Raw genomic sequence first — 14,443 nt, 5'->3', positions numbered from 1 at the left:
TAATGAGTGTTTTAAAATTTATTCTTATTACCATTGTTGTTATTTATGTGTGTATGTGCATACAGTGCACATTTGTGGGCACAGCTTGCATGTGGATGTCAGAGGACAACTTTGTGGAGTTAGCTGTCTTCTTCCACATTAACGTGGATCCTAGGGGTAGACCTCAGGTCTTCGGGATTGCGCAATAACACTAACCAATGAGCAATCGCGCTGACCCTGTAAATAGTTCACAATAAAACAAAACAGCTGTAAGATGGGATTTTAAGTGAACTTGTTTATTTACCACATAAGAGTCCATTGTGTATACATACATATATGTGTGTATATATTCAAATTGTTACATATAGTTGTGGTTAAACACAGCAATTTGTTCTAATAAAAGTCTTCTCCATACACTGTAACAACAGAGATTAAGACTCTTATAATATTGATAACTCACCTCTTAACAACTAATCTGCCACTAATTGGTCTCTGTAGCCCATGTATTGGCTTGGTCTACTGAATTATCTTGCTCAGGAAAAGCATTTATTTATTTATAAATTTTTCAGTGCTGGCACTTGTGCACACCAGGCAAGCCCTCTACTGCTGAACTACATTATGAACTCAGGACAAACACCTATGCGATCATTCTAAATTAAATTATTTTTAAACTAACGAACAAAAAATGTGTTTATGAATGAGGTACTGGATATTGTTTCCATATATATCTACAGTGTGTAAATGGGTTAAACATGTTTATTGCTTAAACTTTCATCACTTCCTTATGGTGAAAATATTCCACGTCCTCTTTTTAGTTTTGAGAGTTCTGAATACACAATAACTATCTGTGGTTGTTATACTCTGTTACCATACACTAGAGTTTCGGATACCGTTGTAACTCCAATGTAGTCCATTTCTCAGTCTTCACCCATCCCTACCTCCCTGCTACTCTTCCCAGCCCCTGGTAACCTCCCACACTCATCTTTAATCACATCCTCTGTGTCTGTCTCTGTGTGTGTGTGTGTGTGTGTTTGTGTGTTAGGCTGGCATTGATACAGTGATCCACTGGCTCAGATTCCCAAGTATTGGGAAGATAATCATATACAATCATTCCCAGCTCAGATCAATATATTTTGTATTCATATGTGAGACTACTCAGTGATTTTCTTTTTGGCTTAAGGAGAATTTTTTTTTCAGTCCTGGCCTTAATTATATTTTCAAGTACAAGTTTCATAGATAAACAATGCTTTTCTAATTTTCACTTTTGCTAAAATTATTGTTACCTGATGCCTACTTTACTCCAAAACAAAACAAAAACAAAACACTTTGGGGCCTGGAGAAATGGCTCAGCAATTAAGATCGTTGACCACTCTTCCAGAGGACCTGAGTTCAATTTCCAGCACCCACATGGCAGCTTACAACTGTCTGTAAACTGCCACTCCAGGCATTCAGCCACCTTCACACAGACACATAGGCGGGCAAAACCACCAATATACATTAAATTAAATTTAAAAAATTCTCTTTTTGGTGATCCAGGTTTAAAGTAATAATTATTCAGACATGATTTGTTGCAAAATTTTTGTTTCAGGCTTTAATTTACCCATTTCCTTTAGTTTAATGTGTGATTTAAGAGATATTAAGTATACTTATTTTTGTTGTTGCTGTTGCTGTTTTTGGTTTTTCAAGACAGGGTTTCTCTGTGTAGCCCTGGAACTCATTCTGTAGACCAGGCTGACCTCGAACTCACAGAGATCTGCCTGCTTCTGCCTCCTGAGTGCTGATATTAAAGGTGTGTGCCACCACCACCTGGTGTGTGTGGATTGCACATAAAGACACTATGTGTATACACTGATGGGCATTTTAAACCTAGAATTCACTTGGTCATTGTGAGATTTACTTCCCTACTCATCGGCTAGCGGAAGGTGGACCTCACTCCCTAAAACATCCACTCCCTGGATAGACTCTGACGAAAGTTCTCTAACATGGGCACTGTGTTTCCGAAAGCTCTCTCCCAGATGCACCACCTAGATTAAGATACTGACACTTTTTTCTTACTTACAAGGCAGTCATGAAACTCTGAATATTTTTTTAATCTAAGTATAAGGTTTGTAAATAACTAGAATATAATTAAAATAATGTTGTTTATATTAGGGTAACCATTTTTATGAATAACAGAATTGTCTATTGGTTTGTTTTTCTTTGGGATTTTCTGCAGTGAATTTGTTCTTTTTATTACATTATTTATTCACGGCCCATATTAATGCTTTACTTTGCTTGCAGAAAGCCCTTAAAATCTCGAAAGGTATGATGGGCAAGGGAGCTTTACCTTTTCCAAAAAAAATTTGATTATTTTTATATCTAGTTGAAAAACAGAAACAACGAATATATGGTAATCTTGATGTCTGCTAACTCATTCAAATTGTTTGACATTAGTAATGACAACAAATAATGACAATTTCTACACTAAAGTCTCAAATACTCAAAATTGGAAATAGGGAGCTCTTATTTCCATATTAAGAAAATGTCTTATGTTTTCTATATCTTTTTGTGTTACCATGTATCTATCTGTCTGTCTGTCTGTCTTTCTGTCCTGTCTATATATCTACGATCCATATATATATATATATATATATATATATCTCACAGATTTTATATATATATCTCACAGATTTGTGGATTCATAGTGAATAATGCGTTGGCATGAGTTTTTCCTCTTGAAATTACAGGTTTCAGAGTTCCTCTTATGAAGGTATCTGCTGCTCTCTCTTCACCATTGATGATAGTGATGATAGGCTTGGCCGTGTAGTCAAGGTATTACGTGACTACCCCAAGCCCATAATGCAGTTTATTTCAGAAGAAAACATAAATCAGGCCGAAATTAAGGGGTCCTACAAATAACCAGTAAGAACATCTTTAAGACAAGACGAGTACCTGACTTGCTGGCTGGAGGGCCCCACTCTCTAGACCATAGACCCTGAAGCCACATCTCATGCCCCACCCCTATATACCAGAGCCCCAGTGACCTGAGAGCACACTCCTCACACCTAAACCACCCCCCCACAACATCTGCAACCACCTGAGCCTTGGCCCCACCTACACCCAGTACCAGTGTTCACCAGAGGCATAGACCTGCCTGCACCTGGAAGAAGAGGGACCCCTTGAAGCATAGACCCCACCTTCACCCGCTGAAGGAAGAGATGGGCAGACAGAAGTGTAAAAACACATTTAACAACATAAAGAGCAATATGACACCACCAGAAACTGGTGGTTCTGATGGAGGAAGGTCATTGGTTAAAAAATAAAGAAACTGCTTGGCCCTCATAGGTTAGAACATAGGTGGGTGGAGTAAACAGAACAGAATGCTGGGAGGAAGAGGAAGTGAGCTCAGACTGGATAGTTCTCCTCTCTAGGGCAGATGCGATGAAGCTCCGACCCAGGATGGACATAGGCTAGAATCTTCCCGGTAAGCACACCTTGGGGTGCTACATACATTATTAGAAATGGGCTAGTCCAGGTGCGAGAGTTAGCCGAGAAGAGGCTAGATATAATGGGCCAAACAGTGTTTAAAAGAATACAGTTTGTGTGTTGTTATTTCGGGGCATAAGCTAGCCAGGCGACCAGGAGCTGGGGCGGCAGGAACACAGCCCGCAGTGCCCCCACAACATGGTTCTACATCAGCAAGACCTGAACATCCCAATTCAGATGAAGCAGAAGAAAATGACCTTAAAAATAACTTTATGAAACTGATAAAGCCCCTTAAAGATGAAATGAAAAATTCCCTTAAAGAAATGGAGAAAAAAAACAAGCAAAAAATTGGAAGAAATCAATAAATCTCTTAAAGAAACTCAAGAAAACCAAGAAAAAACAACCAAAGAGATTAAGCAAACAGTTCAAACAGTTTAAGACTTGAAAACTGAAATAGATGCAATAAAGAAAACACAAACCAAGGGAATTCTGAAAATAGAAAACCTGGGTCAACAATCAGGAACTGCAGATGTAAGCATAACCAACAGAATATAACAGATAGAAAGAGAATCTTAGGTGTTGAAGATACAATAGAGGAAAATAGACTAACTGGTCAAGGAAAATGTTAAATCCAACAAACTTTTAATACAAAATATCCAGGAAATCTGTGATACCATGGAAAGACCAAACCTAAGAATGATTGGGATAGAAGAATGAGAAGTCCAGCTTAAAGGTTGAAATGAATACATATTCAACAAAATCATAAAAGAAAACTTTCCCAAACTAAAGAAGAATATGCCTAGGAAGATACATGAAGCTTACAGAACACCAAATAGAGTGAACCCCCCACCCCAAAAAGTACCGTCACCACGTAATAATCAAAACACTAACGTACAAACTAAAGAAAGAATACTAAGAGCTGCAAAGGAAAAGGGCCAAGTAACATATAAAGGCAGACCTATAGGGATTATACTCACCTTTTCAATGGAAACTATGAAAGCTGGAAGGTCTTGGATAGCCGTTTTGCAGACACTAAGAGATTATAGATACCAGCCCAGACTGCTATATCCAGCAAAGCTGTATATAGCACCATAGACGGAGAAAACAAGAGATTTCATGTCAAAAACCATATTTAAACCACACCTGTCCACAAATCCAGCACTACAGAAAGTACTATAAGGAAAACTCCAGCCCAAAGAACCTAGTTACACTCACAAAAACACAGGTAATAGATAACCCCACAATAGCAAATCCCAAAGAACAGAAAAACACACACACTACCACCACCACCAAAACCGAAATTAACAGGTACCATTGGTCATTAATTTCTCTTAATATCAACAGTCTCAATTCACTTATAAAAAGACACAGGCTAACAGAATGGATGTGGAAACAGGATCCAGCCTTCTGCTGTTTACAGGAAACACACTTCAACCTCAAAGACAGACATTACCTCAGAATAAAGAGTTTAGAACAGATTTTCCAATCAAATGGACCTAAGAAACAAGCTAGTGTAGCTATCCTAATATCTGACAAAATAGACTTCAGACTAAAATTAATCAAAAGAGATGAAGGTCATTTCATATTCATCACAGAATAAATACATCAAGATGAAGTCTCAATTCTGAACATCTATGCCCCAAATACAAAGTCACCCACATTTGTAAAAGAAACACTCTAAAGCTCAAATCACACATCAAACCCACACAGTAATAGTGGGAGACTTCAACACCCCACTCTTACCACTGGACAGGTCTATCAAACAGAAAATTAACAGAGAATTAAGGGAACTAACAGATGTTAGGACTTGAATGGATTTAACAGACATCTATAGAATATTCCACCCGAACACAAAAGAATATACCTTCTTTTCAGCACCTCTTGAAACCTTCTCAAAAATTGACCACATACTTGGTAACAAAGCAAACTTCAACAGATACAAAAAATTTGAGTAACTCCTGTATCTTATAGGATCACCATGACATAAAGTTAAAATTCAACAACAAAACAAATTGCAGAAAGCCCACAATCACATGGAAACTGAACAATGCTCAACTGAATCACCCCTGGGTCAAGGAAGAAATAAAGAAATTAAAGACTTCATAGAATTCAATGAAAATGAATACACAACATACCCAGACTTATGGGACACTATGAAGGCAGTGCTAAGAGGAAAGTTCATATCTCTAAGTGCCTACATAAAAAAAGTGGAGAACTCTCACACTAGTGACTTAGCAGAACACTTGAAAGCTCTAGAACAAAAAGAAGCAGACTTCACCAGGAGGAGTAGATGCCAGGAAAAAAATCAGACTGAGGGCTGAAATCAATAAAATAGAAACACAGAAAGCAAAACAAAGAATCAATGAGACAAAGAGTTGGTTGTTTGAGAAAATCAACAGGATAGACAAACCCTTCCATAAACTAACCAAAAGGCACAGAAAAACTTCTTTAAGCCTTTAAAGAAAGAAACTGAAGAAGATATCAGAAATGGAAAGATCTCCCATGCTCTTGGATAGGTAGGATCAACATAGTATAAATGACAATTTTACCAAAAGCAAACTACAGATTCAATGCAATCCTCATCAAAATCCCGCACAATTCTTCACAGACCTTGAAAGAACAGTACTCAACTTCATAGAGAAAAACAAAAAACCCAGGCTAGCCAAAACAATCCTGTACAAGAAAGTACTACTGGAGCATCACCATCCCTGACACCAAACTCCACTATAGAGCTATAGTAATGAAAAAAAAAAATGATATCTTGAAATTTGCAGGCAAATGGATGGAACTAGAAAAAATATCCTGAGTGAGGTAACCCAGACCCAGAAAAACAAACACAATATGTACTCAATCATAAGTGGATATTAGACATAAAGCAAAGGATAACCTGCCTACAGTCCACAACCCTAGAGAACACAGGAAACAAGGAGAAACCCAAGAGAGACATTAATGGACTCCCACTCCACCCCCACAGCCCCAGGAAGGGGAAGTAGACAAGATCTCCTTAGAAAATTGGGCATGGCGGGAGGGGGAGGGGTTGTAGGGGAGTGGGGAGCAGAGAAGGAGAGTGTGGAGGAGAACACGAGGGATTGAGAAGATCGAGTTGGGTAAAGAACAGACAGGGAGAGCAAGGAAAGAGGTACCTCGAAAGAGGGAGTCATTGTGGGGTTAGCAAGAAACCAGGCACTAGGGAAACTCCCAGTAAAGCACAAGGGTGACCCCAGCTAAGAATCTAAGCCATCGTGGAGAGGGTACCTAATCTGTCCTTCCACTGTAATCAGATTGATGAGTACCTTACTTGTCATCATAGAACTTTCATCAAGTAGTTGATGGAAGCAGATGCAGAGATCCACAGCTAAGCACTGGGCCAGGCTCTGGAATCCAGTCACAAAGAAGGATGATTGACATGACTAGCAAAGTCAAGACCATGATGGGGATACCCACAGAAACAGCTGACTCGATCTAGTGGGGGCTCACTGACCCCTGACTGACAGCCGAAGAACCAGCATAAGACCAAACTGGATCTCTGAATGAAGTGACAGTTGTGTGGCATGGGCAGTTGGTGGGACCACTAACAGTGGAACCACTATTTATCCTCAGTGCATGAACTGGTTCTTTGGAGCCCATTCCCTAAGAAGGGATACCTTGCTCAGTTTGAATACAGGGGGGGAGGGCCTCAAGGGATGTGACAGACTTTGTTGACTTCCCATGGGAGGACTCACCCTCTCTGAGGTGATCTAGAAAAAAACATATTGAGTGAGGTAATCCAGAAAGACAAATATAATATGAACTCACTTATAAGTGGCTTTTAAACATAAATAAAAAAAAACACCTACAATCCACAACCCCAAAGAGTCTAGACAACAAAGAGGACCTTAAGAGAGACATACGTGGATCTAAATAGGAAGGAGAAAAAGAGAAGATCTCCTGAGTAAATTGTGAGTGTAGGAGTCACAGGAGAGGGGAGAAGGGGAGAAGGAGAGAAGGGAAGAAGGGAGGGGAGCAGAGAAAAATGCATAGAGCAATAAAAACAATAAAAAAGAATAAGATAGTTTTAAAATAGATGAAAATATTGCTTTGAATAATAAAAAAAGAACATTTTTAAATTGTCATTGTTACCAAAAAGCAGGAAAAGGCTGAAAAACTGTCGGCCTAGAGAGACATAAAGAAATGGGGTGAAGCCGGGCAGTGGTGGTGCACGCCTTTAATCCCAGCACTTGGGAGGCAGAAGCAGGTGGATCTCTGTGAGTTCAAGGCCAGCCTGGTCTACAAGAGCTAGTTCCAGGACAGGAACCAAAAGCTACGGAGAAACCCTGTCTCGAAAAATCCAAAAAAAAAAAAAAAAAAAAAAAAAAAAAAGAAAAAGAAAAAGAAAGAAATGGGGTAAATTCATCCGATCTTATTCAGGGTACTGGGATAAAGGAGACATCAGCTAAAAATTATGTACCAACACTGACTTGTTGATAGTAACACATGTAATACATGTGTCCTGCAGGGCTTGTGGGATTGTTCAATGACTTGCTTTTGCTGGGCAAGCTCAGTGACCCATTCCATGCCCAGGATCTGAGTAACCGTGGGAGAGAACCAACTCCACTAAGCTGTGCTCTGACATCCACATCCTAGCTGTGCCCACAAATGTGCACTGTACACACACACAGAAGGATACATTACAGTGACACAAGGCACAGCTGGGCTGTGACGAAGCCAAGTAGAAGTCTGTGCTGAAAACTCCCAAGGGAACCAACGAATGTAAGGTGTTCTCCTTGAAGGAAAGAATAAGACACATGGGAACCCCCTGAATTTTATTCTTAACTTTTGTTAGTGTATCCCTAAATAAAATGTTTCATTGTGTTTCTTAAGAAAGCAAAACAAATATGAAATAATGCAACCTAAAACTTAACAAAGGAAAGAAGAAGGACGGGAGAAAGAAAGAAGTGCTTACTTTCCTTTCTGCTTGGTAATTTTTTTTTTGTATATTTGATTTGATATAGCATACATCTTAAAACAGTATTATTGAATGAATGTGTATGTTTGTCTTTCAGGTATAATTAGTCACACACACAGATATCATTTGTATAAAAATAATTTAGATGCCTTTAGAAATTATAACGCCAATTTAATTGAATATGGTAATCAGAATTAAAATAAAATTTCTCTATGGCCTACATATGGGGCTATGTGACACCAACTTGTGAGGGAGGAAGGGCAACAGCTGAGGATTCCTGTTCTTAGTGGCAGCTGACGACTCTCCAAATCTTCTAAGTGGTCCTTATGTGTAACTGTACCATTTGCTGTGGCAGTTTTTATAGATGCTTGACAAAGCTCATGGGAATGACAGACGACAGCAGAAGCACTATGACTTACCACATGGTTAAGCTCTGTCTCATGCTAATGCACTTCTTATTTGATTCAGATAGAATACTTGTCTTCTGTTTAAAACTCTTGGGCCTAAGAACAGAGACAATCAGCATTCCCTTCTTTTTTCCAATTTATACCACAGCCTTGCATACACAGCCACTGGCAAGGCAATGGCTGGAACTTTTATCTCACACAAACTGCCCAGTTGTTTTAAGCCTGGTGTATATTCGAGTCTGCACCAGAAATATGGCATTATTATCAGGTCGTAGTGGATGAATAAATTGGAGTCCATTCCTGTTCCCTTGGGAAACTGATGAGAGCATGGAAGATAAGAGAAAAAAGGGGGGCCTCCAATAACAGAGTTAGAAAGACTGAATTCTTGTCATTTATAAAGGCGACTGTGGGGGCTGGAGAGATGGCTCAGAGGTTAAGAGCATTGCCTGCTTTTCCAAAGGTCCTGAGTTCAATTTTCAGCAACCACATGGTGGCTCACAACCATCTGTAATGAGGTCTGGTGCCCTCTTCTGGCCTGCAGGCATACACACAGACAGAATACTGTATACATAATAAAATAAATAAACATTTTTTAAAAAGGTGACTGTGAATCGACCAAAGTTGGTTCAGACAGCAGTCAGTTCTGGCTGGTTGCCAGATGGCAGATCGTGCTGGGCTGGAGAAGCTTGTGTGACCTCCGGGAGAGCAAGTGCAGGGCCTCAAGCTGCAGAGAGAGCTCCATCACCAAGCAGCTAGAGAAGGAGGTGGCTGAGTGCGAGAAACTGAAAGCACAGGTGGGCAATGATGATGTCAGAAGTTTGGGCTCAAAACCCCCAACGTGTACAAGAGACTAGAGCCTATGGAAGATGGCAGTTAGGGATGGGGCTTCATGCCACTGTCCACTGCTTCAATGTCGTGTTGAAGTGAGTGATATACCTGTGTTTGAACTCAAGGGAACACTGATTGGAAAGCACAGAGATGATGCCACACTTATTTGTGACCTGAAGGGTCAGCTGCTGTGCCTTTTTTATGACCTCACTATCCCTTTTGCTCCATATTTGGCATGAACAAACTGACCAGCATTAACCACCACATAGCTAAGGTGTACTGCTGAGTTAACCCAGCTATAACCCAATGCCGTTACGGTGAATTCTTTTTTTTTTCTTTTTATCTTTTTTTTAATTAATTAATTTATTTAATTATTAAAGATTTCTGCCTCTTCCCCGCCACCACCTCCCATTCCCTCCCCCTCCCCCAATCAAGTCTTCCTTCCTCCTCAGCCCAAAGAGCAAGCAGGTTTCTCTGCCCTGTGGGAGGTCCAAGGACCACCCACCTCCATCCAGGTCTATTAAGGTGAGCATCCAAACTACCTGGGCTCCCACAAAGCCATTACATGCAATAGGATCAAGAACCCATTGCCATTGTTCTTCAGTTCTCAGTAGTCCTCATTGTCCATTATGTTCAGCGAGACCGGTTTTGTCCCATGCTTTTTCAGACCCCGGCCAGCTGGCCTTGGTGAGTTCCCGATAGAACATCCCCATTGCCTCAGTGTGTGGGTGCACCCCTAGCGGTCCTGAGTTCCTTGCTCGTGCTCACTCTCCTTCTGCTCCTGATTTGGATCGTGAGACTTCAGTCCAGTGCTCCAATGTTGGTCTCTGTCTCTGTCTTCTTTCATCGCCTGATGAAGGTTAATATTCAGGGGGATGCTTATATGTTTTTCTTTGGGTTCACTAGATTTAGCTTCTCTAGAATCACGAATTATAGTCTCAATGTCCTTTATTTATGGCTAGAAACCAAATATGAGTGAGTACATCTCATGTTCCTCTTTTTGGGTCTGGCTTACCTCACTCAGGATACTGTTTTCTATTTCCGTCCATTTGTATGCAAAATTCAAGAAGTCATTGTTTTTTACTGCTGAGTAGTACTCTACTATGTATATATTCCATACTTTCTTCATCCATTCTTCCATTGAAGGACATCTAGGTTGTTTCCAGGTTCTGGCTATTACAAACAATGCTGCTATGAACATAGTTGAGCATATACTTTTGTTGTATGTTCGGGCATCTCTTGGGTATATTCCCAATAGTGGTATTGCTGGGTCGAGAGGTAGGTTGAACCAGACTTTCCTGAGAAACCGCCACACTGCTTTCCAAAGTGGTTGCACAAGTTTGCATTCCCACCAGCAATGGATGAGAGTGCCCCTTTCTCCACAACCTCTCCAGCAGAGGCTATCACTGGTGTTTTTGATTTTAGCCATTCTGACTGGTGTAAGATGGTATCTTAATGTTGTCTTGATTTGCATTTCCCTGATTGCTAAGGAAGTTGAGCATGATCTTAAGTGTCTTTTGGCCATTTGAACTTCTTCTGTTGAAAAATCTCTGTTCAGCTCAGTGCTCCATTTTATAATTGGATTGATTAACCTTTTACGGTCTAATTTCTTGAGTTCTTTGTATATTTTGGATATCAGACCTTTGTCAGTTGCGGGGTTGGTGAAGATCTTCTCCCAGTCAGTGGGTTGCCTTTCTGTCTTAGTGACAGTGTCCTTTGCTTTACAGAAGCTTCTCAGTCTCAGGAGGTCCCATTTATTCAATGATGTCCTTAGTGTTTGTGCTGCTGGGGTTATACGTAGGAAGTGTTCTCCTGTGCCCATGTGATGTAGAGTACTTCCCACTTTCTCTTCTATCAGGTTCAGTGTGTTTGGACTGATATTGAGGTCTTTAATCCATTTGGACTTGAGTTTTGTGCATGGTGATAGATATGGATCTATTTTCATTCTTCTACAGATTCCTGATTTTTCGAGACAGAATTTCTCTGTGTAACAGTCCTAGTTATTCTGGAACGTGCTTTTTAGACAAGGCTGGCCTTGAACTCACTGAGATCCACCTACCTCTGCCTTCCAAGTGCTGTATTAAAGGTGTGTGTCACTACCACCCGGCTTATTATGGTTAATTCCACCAGTGTAATTTTGGCAATGCTAGTCAGTTTGACTTTCTGATTCCTGATTCAGATGCTCAAAGATCATGTATGAGATCCTGATTTCACTTCATAGAGGCAACTTTCTTGTCAAGGGAAATGATCTGCGCATACTGGGTGGGATGTTCGCCATCTGTGGTGTTCCTGAGAGGAAGTTCTGTACCATCTCTTCCTCAGTGGACAATAAGGAATTCTGGAAGAAAAGGAAGCATAGGATGATGGAAGGGAAGGGTCTTGCACACGAAGCAGCTGACGTCATTGGAGATTGTTTCTCCAGCATACTGGGGCGTTCTGTTCTAGGATCCTCCACTATCCCCAAACAAGTAAGGGGTTCAAGGGCTTGGAGGACCTAAAGCTATTGTCTGAGTATCTCACCCCATTTGACATTGTCAACAAAAACTCCTTTAACCTGAGCCCTGCTTGGGAGCTGGGCTGCATATATACTATACTAGGTTCATCTATGAAGCAGTCCTGCCACAGACCCTCAGGCTGCAGGATGCCATGCAGGGATCAGCTTTGGACCAGGGGTCGCTTGTTCCATTGTTGAGGAAAGATTAGAGGCTTTGGAGGAAACAGTATGGATCACAGAGACCCACAAAGAAGAAGCTTCAGAAGGTGAGATTGGAGCTTTTCTCACAGCTACGGGATTCTGGGGTCAAAGCCGAGCTTCTCTCCAAGAAGAACCCAAAGTTACTGAAACAACGGTGGTACTTTGAGGAAGCAGTGGCAAGCATTGAAAGCAGGAAGTCAAGGATAATGTCAGTGTCATGGAGGTCAGTTCAATGACAAATCTTTTTTTAATTGAAGAATTGTATAGTGTTTGTTTGCTTTTCAGAAGAATTTTGTTATTAACAGTCACTCACTGGAAGTTAATGTATGCCGCCTTTTCTAATCCTATAGCATCTCCCAGCAGGCATCATTCCCACCTTCCAGACTGAAAGACTCAAGAGACACAAAGCAGTACATCAGCTACACACAGGAAAAGAGTCAAAATAAGAAAAAGAATTTCAATCCAATCCAATCCCTAAGCTCTTAATTAAATCTTCCTATTGACTAAAGGAAGGATAATTACATGTGAAAAATGGATATGATGTATTATTTATTCACTTAGAAAAGAATAGAATAACATGTTAGCAGGGTGGCAAGGTGGCTCAGTGGGTAAAAGCATCCCCTGCCAAGCTTATCTGTAAACTTGATTGGCCCCAAGAAAGAGAAAGAGAACCAATGAACAGGTTGTTCTCTGACCTCTATGTGAGGGTGCACCCACAGATATCGTACAAATAAGTTTTTAAAAGAGAATAATATGTCAGCTTCTAGAAATGATAAATAGATTATCCTTCAGAGGAAATGATGCTCAGGGGGAAAAAAAGAACTTCCAAGGTACTATGAGTATTAAGGGTGAAGATGTTGGGTGTGATGGGAACCAGGATCTGGAGGAGCACACTATGACCAGATTCCTATCATCTTGAGAAAAACTCGTACATGTGACCAGTCACAAGGTGCAGTCATGTGGAACTTAGACAGCTCCAAGTGATGGCCAGCAAGGCTGGACTTCCTCTGTCCTCTGCCTCCAAGTTCCCGTAGCCCTCTGAGCTCATTGGTCATGCTGTATTCGTCCATACCTTCCCTCTTGGGCCTGTTATGACTCTACCCTTTGCCTGAGATACTTTCCTGTGTACCCTTGGTGGCTGCTACCTCAGATAATTTAGATTTTAATTCATATGTGACATCTTTAGAGAGATCCTGATTTAATTTGAGCATCTCTCCCCCACCACACACACATACACAATGTGTCACTGTTTAGCACAGGAATTGCACTCTTTCTTGTGCTCATTATATTTTCAGTATTTTATCTGTCTGTTTCCAGCTACCGTTAGGAAATGGGCTCTGTGGTACCCGGGGCTCATCTATCAGGTTCTCGGAGGGATCTCCAGCTGCCGACACATGATGACCTCAAAGCAAATGGATGAAAGGATATCACAGGTGTCAGCATTTATTAAAATTCAATTAAGACATCACTTTCCAAATTTTAGCATTCAGAAGAATCGGAATAGCTGGACCAGAAGACTGTTGATGAGCATACAATCAACTATTAGAACCCACTCTAAAAACGAGGGGCTTCGGCATCATTTACGGAGGGAAACTGACTTACCTCCCAGGAAAAGAAAACGTAATTACTTAAACATAATTACACGGTTTCATTATAAAGAGACTAGTCTTAGCTCAGACTTTACAGAGACTAGTAATGACGAGTGAAGGATGTTCAGCTAAAAACAAAACAGACTAACTGGGGAGTGAAGATCTTTTAGAAGTGTTCTGAAATGTTGTCAACTACTTCTGCATAAGTGGGGATGTGCTGAGCTGCTGACCTGATGAGGACCCAGCAAGAGGTAATGCAGGTTTTTCTTCAGTTACATGCCTTTCACCGCTAAGTTTTTAAGCAATGTTGTTTCTTCAACACTCATCAATTCAATCCCTGGGTAAGTAGGAGAAAGGTGCTATTTCTCTCCTTCTGCTTTCAGTTGCCTTGTTATGGGTCATGCCACGTCCAGGGCCAATCTGGGGCTGGTGCTCAGGAATGATGTCTTGTGGAGGAGATCGTAAGCCCTGGCCCTTGGCATGGTTGGTTGCTGCTTTTCTCGGAGGCAGGGTGTAGAGTTTCTTAAGGAAGGGC

General features: G+C 40.8%; 1 pseudogene; it reads left to right on the top strand.

The window, feature by feature from the left end:
* Positions 1-9,454: 9,454 nt before the first annotated feature.
* LOC130869310 (histidine--tRNA ligase, cytoplasmic-like) lies at positions 9,455-12,316 on the top strand (annotated as a pseudogene).
* The last annotated feature ends 2,127 nt before the right edge of the window (positions 12,317-14,443 follow it).

Source organism: Chionomys nivalis, chromosome 2 (assembly GCF_950005125.1).
Source record: "Chionomys nivalis chromosome 2, mChiNiv1.1, whole genome shotgun sequence".
NCBI lineage: Eukaryota > Metazoa > Chordata > Mammalia > Rodentia > Cricetidae > Chionomys > Chionomys nivalis.
This window is presented reverse-complemented; position numbering and strand designations above follow the sequence as displayed.